The following is a 6,584-nucleotide window of genomic DNA, read 5'->3' as shown; positions in this document are numbered from 1 at the left end:
TAAATTATTTTGTTAGTCTTTAAAGTGCTACTTGACTGCTTTTTTGTTTTGATAGTATATAGACTAGCACGGCTAACTCTCTGTTACTAATTGGCAGTTAGGAAGTTTTTCCTACTATCTGACCTAAACCTCCTTTGCTGCAGTTTAAGCCCATTGCTCCTTGCCCTGTCCTCAGAGCCCACGCACAGCTCCAGCTATTAGACTAGGGCTTCTGGAGTCATTGCTGTGACCCAGCTGGGACATGGGGTGTGGACAGTCCCTGTTGGTAAATCACTAGACCTGACTCGTCCCATTCTTAACAGACTCAGCGACCACAGGCAAGGCTGAACCTACCCCCCCACCCCCCAGATGCTGCTGCCATGGGTGCACTGGCAGGGAAAACTGAGGCAGGAGCCTGCTGAGGGTCTGAATTGGCTGCCCAGATGCACGCTCCTTCTTCACAGGGTACCCCAATGTCTTCTACATGCAGAGCCCTTCCCCGCATCGGCACTGCCCTACCCTGCTCAAATTCCCTCCCTTGATACCCTCACACTTGGGCATTTCTCTCCCCCCTCAACATCTGGTGGGAGTGGGAAGTGGGATGCTTTGGGGGTGAACGGTTGCTCTGGGGGACACCTGGTGCTCAAATAGTGGCGCAGCTGGGAAGGACACCAGACCCAGTGCCCCAGGCTGGCTGTGTGCGCCTGCCTCAGTTTCCCCATCGCTGCTTCCTGCATGTGCAAGAGAGCCTTCAGGCAGTGATACCCTAGCAGATTGGGACTGAGCTCCCCACTGTGCACTTTAGACCCTGGTCTTGAGCTCAGCTCAACACAGGAGCCCCCGGCACATGGCAACCCCTCCCGCCCGCAACACGCACCTTTACTGAGACCCCCTCTTTAAATCCTCCTCTGAACTGCCCTGCCACTCGTGCATCTGACGAAGTGGGTCTTTGCCCACGAAAGCTTATGCTCCAAATTATGTCAGCATATAAAGTGCCACAGGACTTCTCGCTGTTTTAGAAGATACAGACTAACACGGCTTCCTCTCTGATAGTTCTAGGCAGCTGTCAGTCTCAGGAATTCGAAAGAATACTTTCAGCTAGATGTGCTTGTGATGGAGTGGGGGGGTGCATGTGTGAGACTCAGGCTGGATGTGTGTGAGACAAGCAGAGCAGCTCCCAGCAGCTAAGGATGACCCTGGGGCTATAACCTAGGCTGGCAGGTAACACCTCTGCCCTGAACAAAGAGGAGGGAGGAGCCGAGCTGGGTTTGATTCTGGGGCAGCAGTTAGAAGCTGGAGGGGAGAGGGAGCTGGAAGGCAGCCAGCCTGGCGAGGGGGGAAGCTACCCCCCAGAGGGGCCCCCCTCGGGCTCCTCTCCCCAGGATGGGTTGGAATGACTTTCTCTGATTGCTGCACTGACTATCCTGTGAGAAACTGGGCCTCTGTCGCCTAATAAACTTCCTATTCTACCTGCTGAGTGAGAGTCACTCCTGCCTGTGGACGGGGTGCAGTGCATGGGGACCCCTGAGCCGCACCATAGTGCTCTTCCTGTAAAGACTCAGAAAGAAACGTCTCTTGCTTTCTGAAACTGCTGGCCTATACGAGAAAATGGAAGAGAGCTGCTACTCTCGAGATCAGTGTTTCTCACACTTTTTGAGACCACACAACACCAATTATATTAATGTGGAACAACTATGAAAATTTTCTTCAAAAAAAAAAAATTAGTCAGACCAGTTCCCGCACCAACCCCTCCGCCAAAAAAACCCCCCAGCAACATCCAAATGAAGTAATTTAAATCGGTATTACCACAAGGAAGAAGTACCATTGTGTCTGGTTTTAAGAACAGAAAATAGATACACTTAGTGTATGTTTCTGAATGCTCACAGAACACCTGTAAGTTGTTCACAGAACACCAGCGTTCCACAGAACATAGTTACAAGGAGGAAGGTGAAAAAAAATACTCCCTTTAGCCTCTGAGGACAGGACAAGAAGCAATGGGTTCAAGCGGCAGCAAAGGAGATTTAGTTTGGGCATGAGGAAAAACTTCCTCACCCTCAGGGTGGTTAAACAGTGGAATAAATTGCCTGGGGAGGTTGTGGAATCTCCATCGCTGGAGATATTTAAGAGCAGGTTAGACAGACACCTATCGGGGATGCTTTAGCTGGCAGTTCCCAGCCTTTTCCAGATGGGGACCCATTTTGACACTTCAGGAAGACTTGGTGACCCGCAGCGCTTGAAACACAGGGGTAGGGGGTGGGGGGTGGCGTGGGGGAGAGCAGAGAAGTAACTGGTGTGGCAGGATGGGGCCAGGAGGGGAAAGGCAGGAGTAGAAAACAGGGCTGACAATCAAAGTGGGAGCAGCGGAGGAGTAGGCTGCCCTAAATCAATTAGGGCCGGCTGATCCCACTCAGGGCTACCTTTATAAGCCCTCCTGCACACAGAGCAAGGGGGCAGAGACATGCATGTGCATGTGATGAGGCAAGACTCAGTAACCCAGAGGACCTGAAGCTCCACCAGAAAATGTGGGGGAAGTGGTCAGCCAGAGGAGCCAAACATAGGAGGGGATTTGCTGACACGACTACCACTAGCGGAAGGAGGTACCAAGGGGAAGCGACTGGGGAAGTGGCCCAGGGACAGGAGTTGCAGGGGCCAGGGTGAAGGGAGTCAGCCCTCACTGCTAGCAGCCATCCAGGGTCCCTGGGCTGGAACCTGGAATGAGTGGGTTGGGACCAGGTTCCCCCCAGCCTCAGCAAGGGTAATGGGGTTTGAATGGTGGGGTCAGTGAACTGATCAGAGGATGTGGGGCCCAGGAATGAGACTGGCCCTGCCTCACTCGCTAATTTTGCAATTGAGGCAAGAATATAAAATTGTGCCCCTCCTGTTGACAGGAAGGAATGCGCCAGCAGGAGCTCAGTACTGCTGTAGGATTTGGGGAATGTGTCCTTTACAGACAGGGTTAAACTCGCCTGTTTCCCAGAACAAACATCCCCTTTGGGCCTCCCCGCTTGGGACAGCTACAAGGCTCTGGGTGTCTGATAACAGGTGGCTCTATGGGGAGCTGGTTTGTAGGTTTAGCTGCAACCCCTGTGCTTGTTATGAGCCCCGACTCCCCGAAAGAGCTTCACTCACCAGGTTATCTTCTGCTGGGACCAGCCCCAGCCGGCCTCTGAGCAGAGCAGGGAGAGAAAGAGATCAGAACACACAAATGTCAAAGGCCCAGTGAAACGGAAACTTGTGGGGGTGGGGGTGGAGCTGTGGGGAGGTGATTCATGTTCATAGAGCCTGTGGGATAGAGGAAGTGGTGAGTTCACTAAAATATCCCCGACCAGAATTAGCACGAGCTGGCTGGAAGCAGCCCGGCCATTCTCTGGCAAAAGCAGGTGTGTGTTGCCTGTTAGCAATGAAACATGGCTGGGCACCATAGATATCCAGTGTTATCTGCCATTGCATTCCCCTCTGAGCCCTGTCCCCCGCCAGCTGGGCCAGCACCCCTCCATCCTGACCCCCCAGTCCCCTGCCTTTGCCAGCCCTGGGTTACCTCCTTGCTCTGCTGACACATTTCAGTGCGTTGCTGCAGCCCCTGGGCTCTCCCTCTGTCAATGCCCCTCAGCAGGGACCCACAGCCCCATTACAAATCCTCAGCCCACCCCTCAAGCAGCTCTGCTTTCCTACAGCCCTCCCCCTGCCCCAGCCCTGGGCTCTCTCTCCTCCTCCTAACTCTGCCAACACAGACCCACAGCCCCTGCCAAGTTTCCATGAATTTTTCCCAACCATGTGCAGAATAAATTTTCTGCACACCATGATGTGCGTATGTGCACCACCAAGAGCCACAGGCTGCCAGCCGTGGGTGCTCTGCTAACCAGCTGGGCGCCCCCTGAATCTCTCCTGGGCGGATGCTCCAGCGGTCAGCTTACTGGGAATGCTCTGGCACCACTATCCCAGCTCTAGGCTCTCCACTGCCCCATCCCGCAGCTCTGCTGCTGCCCCCCAGTCTCCTGTTCTCAGCTTCCCCCAGCTCTGACAGTACCAGCTCCCAGCTCTGTCCATACTTCAAATCCACACCCAGCTGCTCTACTCCCATCTCCTGTGTGTGGCCTCCCGTGGAAGGGAAGAAGAGGTGCAGATACCCAGAGTGCTACAGGGCTGCACCAAGCAGGGTACGGGGCCCAGGAGAAGTAAACCTGTGTAGTCCCCCCATAACGTGCTGGGGACTGGGGTGGAAGAGCTGGGTGGGCTCCGCCTGCCCCTGGTGTTTTCCAGCAGCATTAGGAGGGCAGGAGCCAGGTGAGCTGGGATCACTGCTGTCTCCGCCAGAGCCTGAGCCCACACCCTGCACATCTCACCACCTAGGGACCTGCCAGGCCCCCCAGTGTGGGGCTTGGAGAGACTGCCTCGAATTCCCACTGCTGTAAACTTACCATAGGGATTCTGGGGGCTGTCTGCATCCTTCTCGATTTGCCATCATTGTTCTGACTGTTCTGGGTAAGCGTCAGGATCTCGTCTCTTGCTTGAGCGTAGAGGCTGTGAAATTTTTGAATGCTTTGGTACAGGGCGGCCAACGTTTATATTTCATCTAATTTTACTTTAAAATCACCTTTAAGAGTCGCTGCTGCTTGATACAGATGGAGTTTTTTAAAATCAAAACGTCTCTTGTTGGCGTTGCAATGAAACAGTTCCCCACTTTGACGGACGTGCTCAGTACGTTCCCCAGCCAACGCGAAAGGGGGATAAATCGCCACAGCCAGTGGGTGTGGGTGACGCATGAGAAAACTGGTGAGGCATGTGGCTGCGGCTCTGGCTAGTTCAGAGCAGTGCGCCCAAACTGCTCCCAGCTGCTCTGTGCCCACGTCCCAGCAGCTGGAAGGAGAAGCACGTGGCGGCAGTAGAAAGAGTTATTTTCTTGTCCCATAACATAAGAACTAGGCGTCGTCGTCAAATGAAGTTGATGGGCAGCAGGTTTAAAACAAAGAATAGGAAGTTTTTCTTCACATACCACACGGTTGGCCTGTAGAACTCCTGGCCAGAGGAGGTTGTCAAGACTGGGACCTCAACCAGGTTCAAGAAAGAACTAGATAAATGCACAGTGGTTAAGTCTACCAATGGCTATTAGCTAGGCTGGGCAGGAGGGTGTCCCTCGCCTGTTTGTCAGAAGCTGGGAATGGGCGACGGGATGGATCACTGGTTGATTCCCTGTTCTGTTCACTCTCTCTGGGGCACCTGGCTTTGGCCACTGTTGGCAGACAGGACACTGGGCTGGTCGACCTTTGGGCTGATCCAATGTGGCTGTTCTTAAGGTCTTATGAAAGACTCTAGCAGCGGGGAAAGTCTCTGGCCATTCCCTATTACTGAGCCTTTCCGTGCTCCCTGTTAGAGCCTTTCCCTCACTCCTGTAGCTGTGTGCCCCAGTGTGGCTGTAGGGGTAAATTGCAGCTAAAGAACAGAAGTGAGTCTGTGCTCAGGAAAGCTCATGCTCAAAACTTTTCTGTTAGTCTATAAGGTGCCACAGGACCCTTCGTTGCTAGCACAGAGCACTGAGAGCCAGGACTGGTGTCTGGAATCAAACTTCATGGGGCTGTGTGAAACTTGGCCACACCCACGAGAAGTGGACTTTCGGCTAAGTAAAAGCTCGCGGGATGACGGAGTTTGCCAGCTGAGAGAGTTCCAGATTAGGGAGGTTCAACCTGTAGTTCCCAGACAAAAATTTTGGAATTTTTGCACTGATGGAAACTTCAAAATTTTGGCTTTTTATTCCATTTTGGAATGCATAAAAATTTCAGTTTGTCAGAATTTGCCAAAAAAAGAACTCCAGTTTCCAGGAAAGACTTAAGGTAGTTTTTTCCCAAGGGTAGAAGGCACGGACAGACCACTGAGTTTTATTCCAGTAGGGCACTTTCTAAGGTAATGCTTTTAGACAACATTGATTTCCCGTAGGCTGGCAAATTCTCTGGTTTGGCACCAGTCAGGTCCCAAGGGTGCTGGATTAGAGAGTTTCAACCTCTCTCAGGTTGGTTTGAGTATGCTGAAACAGTAAAATATTATAATATAATATAAACCAGATATAGTACACTGAATATTTAATATAAAATGTAACTTATTAAAATTAATACTTACTACAATATACACACTGAAATGAATCAAAATGATAAAAGAACAAATTTGTAACCTTATTGAACATTTTTAAAATGAGACTGTCCAAACATTTCCTTTCGAATTTCATCATCCAATATTTCACTGAAACAAATTTCTGAAAAAATATTTCAAGTTCGAGGAAGCTTACTTTTCCCCAGAATAGTGTTTTGGGTTTTTTAATCAGATCTACTGCTAACTGAAGCCGAGATGCTTATTGACCTCCCAATATTTGGCAAATTCTCTCATCTGACACTGGTCAGGTCCCAAAGGTGCCAAATGAGAGAGGTTCAACCTGTAACTTCAAATGACTTTTCCACTCTGCATAGACCTGGCCTAAGTCACCCCTTAGCCTTCTCCTTGTTACGCTACATAGCTTGAGCTCCTTGAGTCTACCACAATGAGGCAGGTTTTCTAATCCTTTCTTCATGCTTGTGGCTCTTTTCTGAACCTTCTGCACAATGTACCAAGGCCCTTCT

This window comes from Carettochelys insculpta, chromosome 22 (assembly GCF_033958435.1).
Source record: "Carettochelys insculpta isolate YL-2023 chromosome 22, ASM3395843v1, whole genome shotgun sequence".
In the NCBI taxonomy this organism is placed as follows: Eukaryota; Metazoa; Chordata; order Testudines; family Carettochelyidae; genus Carettochelys; species Carettochelys insculpta.
This window is presented reverse-complemented; position numbering follows the sequence as displayed.